The sequence below is a fragment of the Phascolarctos cinereus genome, unplaced genomic scaffold, assembly GCF_003287225.1.
Source record: "Phascolarctos cinereus isolate Bilbo 61053 unplaced genomic scaffold, phaCin_HiC Scaffold_3;HRSCAF=262, whole genome shotgun sequence".
NCBI lineage: Eukaryota > Metazoa > Chordata > Mammalia > Diprotodontia > Phascolarctidae > Phascolarctos > Phascolarctos cinereus.
Window position 1 is genome coordinate 23,410,868 of NW_027555736.1, and position 15,127 is coordinate 23,425,994.

General features: G+C 42.2%; 1 protein-coding gene and 1 long non-coding RNA gene across 4 annotated transcripts in view; one reads left to right on the forward strand and one right to left on the reverse strand.

Moving 5' to 3' along the window:
- Positions 1 to 15,127, forward strand: part of CABCOCO1 (ciliary associated calcium binding coiled-coil 1) — a 167,462-nt gene that overhangs the window by 105,351 nt on the left and 46,984 nt on the right. The gene's annotated exons all lie outside the window — the stretch shown is intronic.
- The window catches only part of LOC110216423 (uncharacterized), a 53,098-nt gene that overhangs the window by 15,309 nt on the left and 22,662 nt on the right, over positions 1 to 15,127 (reverse strand). The window contains exon 4 of one of the 2 annotated variants that reach the window (XR_002326755.2): positions 4,067 to 5,384. The exons of the other annotated variant lie outside the window; for it this stretch is intronic. This is a non-coding gene — a long non-coding RNA (uncharacterized LOC110216423). Of the gene's footprint in view, positions 1 to 4,066; positions 5,385 to 15,127 lie in introns of those variants that run through there. 2 annotated transcript variants of the gene reach the window in all.

Sequence of the window (15,127 nt, forward strand, 5' to 3'; positions counted from 1 at the left end):
AGAAATGGAAGGAAGGAGAGAGAGAGAGAGAGAGAGAGAGAGAGAGAGAGAAACAGACACATAGAGAAAGACAGAGAGAAAGAGAGAGTCATGTATGTTTTTAAGTACATGTGCATGAATATATCCATAGGGACACTAGCAAATGAGGAATCTGGAAAGGCTTTTTGTAGCAGGTGGTACCTGAGTTGAGCCCTGAGGAAGGGTAGGTTTTCCAAGAGGTAGAGGTTAAGACAGAGAACATTCCGGGCATAGGGACAGCGCATACAAAGGCAGAGATGGGAGATGGACTTTTGTATATGAGGGCAAGTAAACCTGTTTGTTTGGACTGCACAATGCATGAAAGGGAGTAGTATGTGTTAAGTCTGGACAGATTTAGATATGGCTGCTGTAGAAATAGACAAGTATAGATAGAATATTTAGAGCATTCTGAAATATTTATATTTGACATGTGCTATCACTGATTAATAATGCATACAATTCAGAATTATACAACGAATGAATAAACAAATTCTATATGTCCACCCACTTAAATGAATTCATTTAAATGATTGTAAGATCGATCCTCCATGTAAAATGGTGACTATCTTGGTCCTTGGGAATATTCCAAGCTACTTCAATGTAACTTAATGTCAGGAGATGGGGCCTAACTTACATCTTCATTTTGCCCCAATCTCTGTCTTTCTTACTCCCAGAGGAGTGAATCTGAACAGTCTTCTCCTCAGTCTCATTAGCCAGTCTGGGAAATGCCCTTGTGAGGATAAACTTTGATTCTTTGCATGTATTTACTACACTAGAGTTGTGTTTTCCTCTACAGAAGAAATGTATTTCTGAGAATCTGGGCACCATCCTTTTCCCCCCTGGTCTATTCTCCCTAAAGAGTTCCAGGGAGCTTCATTTTTATTCTAAACTATTATGTAAGTTTCCCTCTTTGGATATTTTGTGATATTCAAACCCAACATTCAACCAGGTTTACTGGTTAAGGAATGACAGTTCATGGCCCCTCTGTTGGGCCCCTAGCGAGAGAGACTGAAGTTTCTCTACTAACTCTTTCCCAAAGGTAATAGCCCTGTCCCAAATCTGCCCCTCTTAGTCGAGGCGATGTGATTTTCTAATCTAGGGAAAGGTACCAACAGTTCCAAACATCCAGCTGAACCTTGCTCCAGTTACAGCCTAGAACAGAGGCGCACGACAGTGCCCTCCTGTGGAGGTCGCATTGAAAGATCCTATTTACTCATGTGTGCATGTATTCCTTCCTCCATTTGTTTGTTTATTTGTTCATTCATTCATTCATTTGGTTGGTTGGCTTTGTTCCGTCTTCTAGGGGGTTTTTTGCTTTATTTTTGTTTGTTTTGTTTTATTTTCCTCCTGGAGAAAATGAACAAAGAACTAGGCAAAAAGTCTAGACAGCCAGGAATGGGAGAGGCTGATATGCCTTCCCAGGAGGCCTATATGTTTCTATTAATTTATTACTTAAAGGCTCAGCTCAATCAAAACCAGTGAAGTCAAGAAAGTCCTCATTTGGTCCTCCCCCTCTTACTTATGGGAATCAGAATTCCTTCTGGAGGAGAGAAGCTTTCACACACTTCACAGGACTCTGGGCCCATCCAAAACCAGGCCCATAAGGCAGAGGTCCATCTTCCCTTCTGTGTTTCTTAACTCTCCTCTCCTATAAAACAGGATGTTTATTTATCTCCACTTACACAAGTGACTCAGAAATGACAAGAGGTACAACCAAATCTATAGAAAAAAAAAACAATCAGTAGACATTTAATTAAGCACTTACTACGGGTCAGACATTATGTTAAGTACTGGGCACTGTTATTGTTCAGTTCAGTTCAGGTGTATCTGACTCTCTGTGATCCCATTTGGACTTCTCTTGGCAGAGATCCTGGAGAGGTTTGCCATTTCCTTCTCCAGCTCATTTTACACATGAGGAAGCCGAGGCCAGCAGGGTGAAGTGACCTGCTCAAGGTCACACAGCTAGTAAGTGTCTGAGGCAGGATTTGAACTCAGGAAGATGAGTCTTCTTGATCCAGGCAGGCCTACGCTCTATCCACTGGCTACACTAGATATAAAGTCAAAAGTCATTGTTGTCCTAAAGGAGCTTACGTTGTTCAGCCAAGGCATGTTATATTTATCTCATGAAAACCTTGTCATTAAATACACATATATGTGCGTACATACCGATCCGTTTATATATGTTTATGTGCGTATACATGTATATATACATATATGGGCATATAGTAAAGGGGATACACAGATACGTAACACCTACTATGTGACAGGCACTGTGGTAAGCACTTTACAAGCATGACCTCATTTGCTCCTCCCGACAACTCTGTGATATGGAAGCTGTTATTATCCCCATTTTACAGTTGAAGAAACTGAGGTAGACAGAGGTTAAGTGACTTGCTTAGTCAGGCTTCCTAAGCCCAGCACTCTATCCACAGTATCACCTAGCCTCTCATATGTGTGTGCATATATCTACATACATATATATGCATATGTATATAACATATACTTACACACGTGTATGGGTGTATATATGTATTTGTGCAAATATATACTCATACTTGTATATATATGCATATGAGTGTATATATGTATATACCTATATACACATAAACACACACACACATATATATATATACACATCCATATAGGTGTATATATTCCCAACTATCCTACAAGTCCCAACTCAAAGGTCACCTCCACCAGGAAGTCTTCCCTGATAATAACAAACAGGTGGAGGCAAGCTTTCCTCCCTCAGGATTCCTACAGCATCACCATTGGCTCATCCGTAAGGCACTGGAGTCATATTGAGAGCATCCTTTGCCACCTTTCATTTCCACTGGGCACATGTCTCACAAGCCTCCTGCTCCGTAAATCCTTGAGGAAGGACAGGAAATGTGTCGTACACATTTCCTTTGTATCTTGACATGATAACAAAAACTAGAGGAGTGGTTCTGGAGTCAGAGGCACTGGGTTCAAATCCTGTTGCTGCTACTTACTACCTGTGGGACTTTCTTGACTTCACTGGTTTTGATTGAGCTGAGCCTTTAAGTAATAAATTAATAGAAACATATAGGCCTCCTGGGAAGGCATATCAGCCTCTCCCATTCCTGGCTGTCTAGACTTTTTTGCCTAGTTTTTTGTTCATTTTCTCCAGGAGGAAAATAAAATAAAACAAACAAAAATAAAATGGAGGAAGATGGGCCAGATGACCCTCTGATGTCCCTTCCTCAATCTCTGGTCCTACTGAAATGCTCAGCGATGGAGTCAGAGGAGAGCCTGGATCCACACTGGGCAGCCCCCGAGCTACCACCAGCCAGCACGACTGCACAGGCCTCCTGCTTTCCAGGATTGAAAAGCTGCAGGGCTTTTTAAATGGCTTTCTCTTTGACATACCTGATGATTTAGATGTAAATTAAGCTAGATGTCAAATGAAATTTTTTATGTATAAAGCTAAAATGACATCAGAAATTTTTAAAAATGGAAAAGAATATTTCCTTTTTGGTTACTATTTCAAAATGAGATGGGGTTTTTTCTTGTTTTTCTTTTTTCTCTTTCAATCCTTAAGCCTTCTCCACCCATAGTTTTCAAGGAGTAGAGAAAAAGGTTATATAAACAGGATTACCATAAACAGAAAGGGAAAAAAAGCAAACAAGCAACCCTCTGATCCCAGGATGTGACTCTGAATTTTGGGTTCAATGTACAGGAAGCCTTCCTTCTTCTATGGATTCAGGATTCATGGAGTGGAATATTCTCTATCTCATGTTCCCTCCTACTGCTCCAGCTTTCCCACCACCCCGGCCATCACCAGAACCTGGAGCTGTCTGCCCAACTGAGCTAGTCTGCAAAGGACCAGGAATCCAGGGTCACGGATGTCAGGCTAAACTGGAGATGGGCCGTGTTAAAAACCATTAGCACCTGAGGATTAGCATCAGATTGGAAAATCCGACAAAAAGCCAAAGAATGAATAATAGTTTAAAAAAACAAGAAAGTTTTAGATAGAAAGCATTAAAGTATTTTCTTTATTTAATTTGTATTGATATATTTTGCCCATAGATCACATTCATTTCCTAGTGTATCTCTCCCCTCTCCCACCCAAAGAATCATCTTTTATAACTGAGTAAAATCAAAAGAGAAAAAAGTAGTTTAGCAAAAAAATAAGCAAGAGATTTAAACAGCATACACAGTGTTTTACCCAGAGTCACCCATCTCTGTGGAGAAGGGAGGTTACATTCTCATATCTCTTCCTCCTAACAAAGCTTGGTCATTACATTTACTAGCGATTTAATTTTTCTTTGTTATTCTTTCAATTTACATTGTTGCTGTCACTGTATATGTTTTCCCTGGGTTCGGCTTACTTTGCTTTGCATCAGTTCATGTGTTCAGCATGTTTCTCATTTCTTATAGCTCTGTGCTATGCTGTTACATTAATGAATCCCAACCTCTTTAGCCATTTCCCAATGGATGGGCATCTACTTTGTCCCAGATCTTTGCTGTCACAAAATGTCCTACTTAATTTATGTGTTTCTGTCTTTGACTTTTTTGGGGTATAGGCTAAGCAGTGCACTTTTTGAGTTAAAGGAGTAGATTAGCTGTGTGACCCTGGGTAAGTTATTTTACCTCTCCCAACCTCAGTTTCCTCATCTGTAAAATATGGAGAATAATAGCACCTCCCTCTCAGGGTTATCATGAGAATCAAATGAGATAGCATTTGTAAAACATCATATAAATACTAGCTCTTATCATCACAAGACACATCCAAGCATAAGTGTTTGACTTTGTATTTATGACTATCAAATTTTATCCTAAGTAGCAAAGCATTGAAACTTCACATTACATTGTGAGTTTATATTACTTAAAGATCTGAAGCCAGTATTTTTTTTTAATTTGGATGTATTCCAATGTCCAAATATTTTAACTTTGTAATTCCTTCTTCCAGGCTGCTTTCAGTCATTTGGAGATTTACAGAAAGTTTCCCAAAAGAATCAGCCAGACTGGTGAATGATGAAAGCTACAGCCCTTTGTTACAGTTCATGTTAACAACTATAAGTGAAGTTTTAAGGGGAGGAGGTGAAGGCACGGACAGCAAGGGCTGCTGGGCAACAGTGCCACACCAGGGCAGTTAGCCAGCACCCACAAAGCATGCTGGAGAAGGGATGGCACAGGGCAAATTCAATGCCAGCTTTCAAAAGAAGGGATGGCCCTTCACTTAAGTGGGACCAATCGCTCCCAGGGCTGGGAGATTAGGGCAGTCTAGGTCCCAATGGAGAGTCATGAAACATGAATGTTTCTACAAGTTCCAGAAGAGGGCAGGAAGAGAGCTTTGTCAAGGGTAGCCTGCTATGAGTGAGGATGAGAGAATCCAGAGAGACCTAAAAAAATAAAAAAGTAAAAAAAAACAATTATAGAAGTTGTACCACTTAATATAACAAATGAGACAGCCTGGTATAGCAGCTAGAAAGCTGCTCTCAGAGTCAAGAAGGTCTAGGTTCAAATCCTGTCTCTGAGGACCCTGGGTGAGTCACTTAACCTCTGAAGACCCCAGACAGCTCTCCAAGACTATTCATCGTAAAGAGAATGCAGGTCCGCCCTGGTGTAAGGGCCACTTCACCCTATGCCACTGAAATCAAATATCTGGTCCCTTTTCCCAAAAAATTTACACACACATTCTATACACACACACATGCACATACATATACACATGTGTACAGATACATGTGCACACACATGTACATGTACATACAAACACACATGTATGTACCTGTGTACGTATGCAATTTCATCATGTATACATGCTATCCCAAAGTCTCAGTGGAGTTTTAATCTTAGAACTGCTCTGACTTTTTAGACATTTTATGTTTTTTACACTTATGTTTTTGGAGAGAGAAGGAGAATCATCATTGTGATTAGTTTTAATTTTCTTACTAATAACTAAAAATACAGTAATTTGGAATTAGTTGTTGAGAATTTGGGTAACATCAAGTGTTTACTTTTCTACCCACAGGGAAAGAGACTACTGAGTAAATTAATAGCATAGCCAAGATTACAGAGAGATTGTTGTAAACCAGGATTGCTCTCCTCACCCACTGGTTTTTATTCAAGTGGACATTGTTGATGGCAAATTAATTTTCTAATTCATTAAAGCAGACTGAGGAGAGCCTCTATTTAGTAACCCTTTTGCTAGTAATTAGTTCCAGTTACTCTGTGTCCTTGAAAGTAATAAAACTCTATTTTATAGATAAGAGAGTCAAGCCTTATATGGGGAGCATACATAGGTGCTCTGTACAAATAGATGCATATAGAATACTACATAAATGTGTGATGTGTACAGAGACACGTACATCAGGCTTTTCTCTCGTTCAGATGGGCCTTCCATTCTAATCCTTCTAATTAATATGACCAGCTGGCATTTGTCTAGTTCATATGTTTAATGTAATACAATGCCAACTCTTTCCTGACTTCAAAATCATGTCTCTCCTGGGGCAACTACAGCTCCCATTTATATAGCAAACCACTTGGCATTTATTATCTCATTAGACAGGTCACCCACCTCTCTCCACCTCAGTTTCCCCATCTGTGATATGGGGGCATTGACTCAAACTTCCCATCTGAGGGGCCTTTATGGCCCAGTGTTGGGAGTGCTGTGTGTCCGCCAGCTCTTTGTCTCGCTCCCTTTGGACTTCTTTGCTCTTTCTCCTGCTTCCCTTGAGCCTGTCCCCTCCAGCCTTGTAGCCATTCTCTTCTTTCTGGCTGTGCCTCCTCCCATGAGGTCATAGGATTGAGGCAGGAAGAAACCTCAGAGGTCACCTGGTCTGAGCCTTTCCTTGTACAGATGAGGAAACCAAGGAGACGTCCCCAAGGTGACACAGATTGGTAGGGGCAAAGGTAAGATTTGAACCCAGCGCCTCTACCCTGCGGTTGCGCGCTCTTTCCCTGGCCCACCTCACCCCATAGTTTCTAACTGGTGTCTCTCTGCCTGCGGAGCAGCTGCTTCTCCCCAGGCTGCCTGACTCTTCCTCTGGCTCCTCCAGCAGATCTCTGGCCTCTCCTTGAACCTCCTCCAACCACCACTGAAGAATGCGAGCAGGCCCTCCGTGTTGCTCCTCCCTTGCCTCTATGCAGGCATCATCATCATCGACAATAATAACAAGCATTTGTTAAGCACCTACTGTGTGCCAGCTACTGTGCTAAGCACTGGGGCTACAAGGGAAGGCAAACAACCATGGTCCTGCCCCAAAGGAAGTCAGCTTCTAACTGTAAAGTTCTCTCTGGGTCCTTGGACCTTCCAAAGGTCAGTCTCCCTGGCTCACACATCCATGGGGTCTAGGCTCCTGAACTTTTCTTCCCTAGCCCAAACTTCACCTTGGGCACTGGCAGAATATCACCATCTTTGACCCTCAGTGCTGACTCTTGCTGCTGATAGCTGGGTGTGGGGGAGGGACTTGTCCAAGTTTTCCACTGAGGTAGGGATGTGTTGGTCCCACCAAGATGCTTAATGCCCCAGACTATCACCTGGAAAATGGTGGGAGGGGTGGTATATCCTAAGATGTCTGTACCCTGGGAGGATGGAGCACAGCACAACTCCTTCAGGCCATCTCCCCTGTACCCATCCATCCGCCATCTTGAGTCCAGCCACTCTTTTAAAGTCGATCACATATCTGTAAAACATCTCGTACACTATTCACTGGTAACTCACGATCAATAGCATGCTGTAGCCACCTTGGGTCCCCATGTGTCTTTCCATTGATTGCTTTCATTCTTCTAAGTCTGAGGTACTCCATGTTTGACTCCCATGTGAAATCCCTGGGAGAATCTTGATGCTCAAAGAGTGGGCTTTGGTAGCATGGGAATTTCAGAAACATAGAAAGCAGCTCAATTTTCCACACAACTTCATAGCCTGCTATTCAATTTTGGGCCTAGCTTATTATCTGTAGCTCTTAATCCTGGTGTATAAACAGGCAGACAGACATGACAAGTGATAGAGATGGACAATAGGTCTTTCCTTGTTGTTGGTCAATCATTTCAGTTGTGTCTGACTCCCCATGACCCCATTTGGGTTTTCTTGGCAAAGATACTGGAGTGAGTTCCTGTTTCCTTCTCCAGCTCATTTTACATATGAGGAACTAAGGCAAACAGGGTTAAATGGCTTACCCAGGGTCACCCAGCTAGTAAGTGTCTGAGGCCAGATTTGAACTCATGAAGAAAAATTTTCCTGACTCCAGGCCCAGTGCTCTAACCATTTCGCCACCTAGCTGCCCTGCTGTATATATATCTATATCTATACTGATAAATAGATAGACAGACAGACAGACAGATAGATAGATAGATAGATAGATAGATAGATAGATAGATAGATAGATAGATAGACAGATAGATATCTGTAGGGGTCCCTCTGGGCTACTTCCTCAGTCTTGTCGGGTTAGATCCCTAGAGGATAATCACTACTCCAGTTCTAGGGTAGCCTATGGGTCTTTCCTTCTAAAAGTACAGCTCACAAGCTCCCATCAATAATCCTTGCCTTACCAGTCAGCCAATAGACACAATTAGCTCAGATCAAAGGCATTTGCTGAGATAGCATATTAAGAACAGTAGCTACAAAGCATCCTCCCAAAAAACCTGGGGCTTGCCCTCCCATAAATATATGTGATTTCTGTAGGAAGAGTAGGCAGAAACAATATAATGGTAGTGAGGCACATAGGTTGGGAATACATGTGACCAAAACAGTTCTTTTTAATTAAAGTTTTATTTATTATTAATTAACAGAAATCTATTTTTCTTCCCTTTATATACTCCCTACCCCATGGCAGAAAAAAATGAAAACAATTTCCTTTGTAAAAGTTTGCACAGTAAATGAGATAAATCCTCTCATTGGTCACATTTTTAAAATGCCTCATTCTGTGCCCTTCCCTCCCCGAATCCACCACTTTCCTCTCAGGAGGTAGATAACATGCTTTTTCGTTGGTCCTCTGTAATAATGGATGCTCATTGCACTCATCGTAGTTCTTACAGCTCTAAAAACTATTTGTCTTTACTGTGTTGTTGCTGTTGTGGTCTGAATGATTTCCCTTGGGTCTGCTTGCTTCACTCTTCATCTCTTCTGACAAATCTTTCCATATCTCCTCAAAATTACCTAATTCATCATTTCCAGTGTCTTTAAAATCCTTTTCTTCCTTGTTTCTTACACCGTGTAGTATCATCCCATCCCATTTGTATACCACAATTTGTCCGGCCACCTGCCATCCTGGAAGACCTTTATAACCTCTCTCTCTTTGTGGAGTCTTCTCTCCAACTCAGTCATCAATTACCAGGACTAGCTCTCTCTCTCTCTCTCTTGAATCTAGAGTCAGCTCTCTTCTCTGCTGCCAGGGATCATGCTCCTGAAAGATGCTTCCAATCTTAAGCAACTGTCTCTTTGTAGCTTTGTCTGCCTGAAGAGTTTGCTCTCTTGGTTGGCTGCTGACATCAGCCTAAACCCACCCAAACTGACTGATGCTCAAGCTGCCAGATGATTGCCTCTTACTGGGCAAGCAGCTCAACCTCAAATTGCCGAGGCTAATTTGGAGGAGTAGCAAGGAGTGATGATCTCTTCCCAGCTCCACTGACCTGTGGTATATATGTATACCACATGTATAGGAGTCAGACTTCCTAAAGATACTCTCCAGCCTGGACCACCTCAGAACTTCACCTTTTTAAAGGGCTATCAGGCATGTGGCAAATTATCACCTGGCCAATGGTTTTACCCATGTAATAGAGAAACTCATTAATACTTTGTAAAGAAATAACCAATGTGGCCTCATTTTTACAGTTAGTTTGCCCCCTGTGACTGCGTCAGTTTTGAATGAGGCTGGAGGAGGAAGGGAGATGGATGAATTGGTCGTATTCCATCTGTGGTCCATCCAAGACCAAATTGATAAATCTATAGAAATAATTTGATTGTCTGCCCACCCATTTGCATGGTATAGTCAGGGCAACATATGTTTTCCATACGCTTTGTTTTACAATTGTGGATAGCATACTATTCCACCCAGCCCTGCCTGTAGGCATGGGAGGATCAGAGCTGGACAGTGTCTGTGATACTGAGTGAATTTTTCCCTGCTTAGAGAGCAGAAAGAGAACTAGCAAGAAAATCTCAACACAGCTTGTGGTCAGAAACAGAGAACAACAACCCATTTCAGGAGTCAAGCAGACAAATCAAGGTAGGTACAAGGGTTAGAAGTGAGAGGCAGGGGGAGGTGTAGAAAAAGAGTCAAAACTAGAAACTCATAACAAGGACTAGTGGGAGCAGGAGTGGTGGATCGTGAGAAATGAAGTCCAGGTTTCAGTCTACAGGCATTTCTTATGGACTTACATGCCAGGCACAGTGCTTAGTACAAGGCGTACAAAGAAAAGCCAAAACCCTGCCTTCACATTCTATTGGGGAAAGCAACTTGTAAATAACTACGTAGATAAATGAGGAGGGAAGAAGGAAAGAGAGAGACAGAGACAGAGAGAGAGACAGAGAGATAGAGAGAGAGAGACAGAGACAGAGAGAGAGAGATTAGACATATACAATATCAATGTAAAGTAATCTTAGAAAGAAGGGATCAGGAAAGGTGACTTGCAAAAGGTTTGAACTGAGTTTTGAAGTTAGATGTCATAAGAGAGGAGAAAGAGCTTTCCAGGCATGGAGGACTGCCAAGACAAATTCATGGAATCAGGAGATAAAACATCATGAATAACACCAGGTAGGCCAATATAAGGGCAGGTAGGTGGTGCCATAGTGCATAGAGTGTTGGGCCTGGAGTCAGGAAGACTCCTCTTCCTGAGTTCACATCCAGCCTCAGAAACTTATGAGCTGTGTGACCCTGGACAAATCACAAAACCCTGTTTGCCTCAGTTTCCTCATCTGTAAAATGAGCGGGAGAAAGAAATGGCAAACCACTCCAGGATCTCTGCCAAGAGAATGGGGTCACAGAGAGTCGGACATGACTGAAACAACTGAATAACAATAACAAACTTGTGAATCCTTAGTAATAGACAAAGAATTGAAGAAGGGGAATTGTGATAGTTGCAGCATTCTCAAATGCGTGTGAGTTTTCATAAGGTCAGCTCCGTGTTCTCGGGCCTCATCAGAGCTCCCTCACACTGAAATGTTCCCTGTGCTTATGCCTCTACCACCCTCTTCGACTCCATGAAATCCCCAATGTGGTGGGCATCTCATCAGATTAGTCGCTTCCCTTTGCTGTGAGTGTCCCGGAAGAGCATTAATTGTTAAGGGCCCTCTTCTCTTCTCCCTACACTATATCCTTTGTGGATCTCATTAACTCCCAATGATCCAATTACTAAGTCTATGCATATCACTCTCAAATCTAGATAGCCCTGAGCTCTATTCTGAACTTGCATCTTGCATTGCCAATGACTGCTGAACGCCACCAATCGATGTCCCACGGGCATCTCAAACTCAACATGTCCCATGTGGAACTCAGTATATTTCCTCAAAAACCTATCTTACCTATCAGCTTCCCAATTTCTGTTGATGGCACCACCATTTTCCAACCACTCACATTCACAACCTCGGAGTAGAATCATCCTTATCTTGTCAGTCTCCCTCTGCCCCCTTATCCAAACAAGTAAAAAGTCTTATTGATGCTCCTTCCACAATATCTCACATCTATCAATTTCCCCCCACTCATACAGTCACAGCCAAAGTTCAGGCCATTACCCCCAGTGCATGAATAGCTGCCCTCTCTCCCGGCTGGTCTGCTTGCCTCCTATACGTCTTGCTGAGCTGATGAACTGGTACTGCTTCCTTAGCTGTATGACCTCCTGCAAGTTACTTAAACTCATCGACTTCAGTTTCCTCATCTGTAAAATGGGGGTAATTATAGTACATCCCTCCCAGGGTGGTTTGGAGGATAAAATGATATTACTTCTGTAAAGTGTTTTGCAGACTTTGAAGCACCATATAAATGCTAGCTATTATTATTACTATTATCCTGAAGCAAAAATCTGCCCATGTCCCTCTCTTACTCACAAAGGATTCCCTACTGTCTCTAGGATATAATATAAAAGCCTTAGCACGGTATTCAGAGCCTTCCCAATTGGGTCTCACTTTGGTTTCTGGGTTTATTTGATACGATTCCCCTACATACACCCTGGTTGTATCCAACTGACACGCTCTTGATCTTCTGTACTTGCCAGTCTGTCACCCACTAATGGTTCCCCCACTTTTATTTACAATCTCTGACTCGTGTTGTTCAGTCATTCAGTTGTGTCTGACTCTTTGTGAGCCTGTGGACCATATTGTTCATGGAGTTTTCTTAGCAAAGATACTGAAGTGGTTTGTCATTTCCTTCTCCAGCTCATTTAACAGATGAAGAAACTGAGGCAAACAGAGTTAAGTGACTTGCCCAGGGTCACACAGCTAGTGAGTGTCTGAGGCCATGTTTGAACTCCGATTTTCCTGACTCTAGACCCAGCGCTGTCTCTGCTGAACCACCCAGCTGCCTCTCCTGTAATCTCATGTAATCCCTAGCTTCCTTCAAATCACAGCTCAGTAGTCTCCTTCCATGAGGCCATATTTAATTACACGGACTAGCAGTACCTTCTCTATTACTTCACATTACATTTAGTATATGTGTGTAGATAGAGCCATATTGGCTTATATGGATCTAAATAATATAGAAATCTATATAATATATAGAGCTATATAATGCATAATATATAGAGCTATATAATATATAGATCTCTAGGAAAATAAACAAACCACACATATAGCACATGTGTACATATATGTACATGCATATACATGTATATGTATGTGTACATGCATGCACATGTGGACTTTGTATTTACTTCTCTCCCACCAGTAGAATGTAAGCTTCTTGAGGGGGGGATTGTTCTGTGTTTGTCCCGTGTCTCCAACACCTAACCCCATGTCTCGTGTGTAAGCCGTGCTTAATAAACACTCATTGAATTCCATGTTAGATTGCTTGCAATAACTACAATAACACCTACCAAGAGGAGCATGGGCAGAGCCCAGTGCCATCGACTCCCTTTGGCCTTTCTATAGGCCGTCTTCCTAGACAGTGACAAACACCTCCACTGAACATATCAATCGTTCTTCCTATTTACACTTCGTTTCATGTCAGCACATCATGGCTGTTTCCAAAGTCACATCCATCATCAATCCTTGGATGAGTCTAATCTACGCAAGGGTGACATCTTATCTCAGGTGAACATTCAGGGATGACTTTTACTCTACTAGGGCCAACACTTCCTCAAAATCAATAAAAAACAAAGGGTGCAAGTTTTTGTCATTTCTGCACTTCTGTCATTCAGGCGCCCAGGAGCTGTTGCCTCCTATGGTAATAATAGAAAGTGACATTTCTATTGTGTTTGATGGTTGCAAAATGCTTCAAATGCATTATTGAATCAGAGCCTCACCACACCTTGTGAAGTAGGTACTGAAGGTCTTCTTCTCCTTGTTTTATGTAGGAGGAAATTGAGGCTCAGAGACGGTAGTGGCTTTCCCAAGGTCACACAGCTAGTCAGTATCCAAAGTGGGCATTGATCCCAGGTTTTTCTGACTCCGAGTCTCATAAGCTACCTACTACGCCATATTTCCTTCTCCTTGGAGGCTTCTTTCACTCATCTCTTCTCTTTCTCACTCACATCTGCCTCATTAAGTTCTGTCCATACTTGTTTCCTATCTCTCCTACCCATCCGTCCCTGGCCACTTCTACCACCATTATTAGAGTCCATCACCTTATGCCATCACACTGGAGGAATTGGTTTTCAAAGTCAATCTGAAGGGTCTTCATTTGAATAAAGGCATCTTCCATGCCGTTTTCTATTATTTTGGAACCTCTTCCTCTTTGAACTACCTTGTTGTGAATAACTGGTAATAGAGAGACCAGCTATCATACCAGACCAGGCTGAGCATGCAGCTAGATCACACAGTGGAGTGCTGGCCATGGAGGCAAGAAGACCTGGGTGTGAAGCCAGCCTCAGATATTTACTAGCTGTGTGACTTAATCTCTCTTGCCTCAGTTTCCTCATATGTAAAATGAAGATAATAATAGTGCCCACATCGCAGAGTTGCTATAAGGATCAAAAAAAGATAACATGTAAATCTTTGCAAACCTCAAAGTGGTATAAAAATTCTAGTTCTTATTTTTGTTGTTACAGTCACCGAAGTGTGATGAGATAAGGGGATGAACTATGGTGACATCTGTGGAAATAGAAGGGTGAGAGGCATGCAAGAAGAATGGAAAGCCTGATGAGTTGGAGGTCAGGGAGAAAGGTTAGAGACAAGTGAAAGATACCAAAGTCTTGAACCCTGATGACTAGGATGCACTGTTGTTATTCAGGCATTTCAGTTGTATTGACTCTTCATGGTCCCAATTGGAATTTTCTTGGCAAAGATACTGGAGTGATTTGCTATTCCTTCTCCAGCTCAATTTAACAGATGAGGAAACTGAGGCAAGCAATGTTAAGAGACTTGCCCAGGGTCACCCAATTAGTAAGTGTCTGAGGCCAGATTTGAACTCAGGAAGATGAGTCTTCCTGACTCCAGGCCCAGTACTCTATCCACTGAGCCGCCTAGCTGTGCCAAGGATGCACCAGTGAGATAAACAAGGAAATAAAGACAGGTCGATAATTTGAGCATGTTCAATTCATTCATTCATCAAAAATTTGTTAAGCAGCTACTATGTGCCAGGCACCTTTCTAAACACGCATTCAAAAAATGTTCATTAAGCAACTGTGACCAGAATCCTGAGCCAGGATAGTAAAAGTTTAGGTGAGACATAATCTCTGCCCTCATGGAGCTTATATTCTATAAAACTAAGTCCAGTCAGTATGTCACAGGTGTATTACGTTTGCCTATTGGACGTGTCTACCTGTTTGTCTGTCTCACTGTCCCCTCAGTGTGAGATACTGGACCAGGAGAGGTGGCATCATACGACGCTGCCCCATAGAGTTGTGGCTGGTCTGGGGTGGGCACGAGGACTCGATTTCAGACCTGGCCCAGCCGCTAACTAGCTCCGTGACCATCCACAAGTCAGCCAACCTCTCTGATGTTCCACTGACTTATCTGTGAGTCGAACAGTTGGCCAAAATGATTTCTAGCATA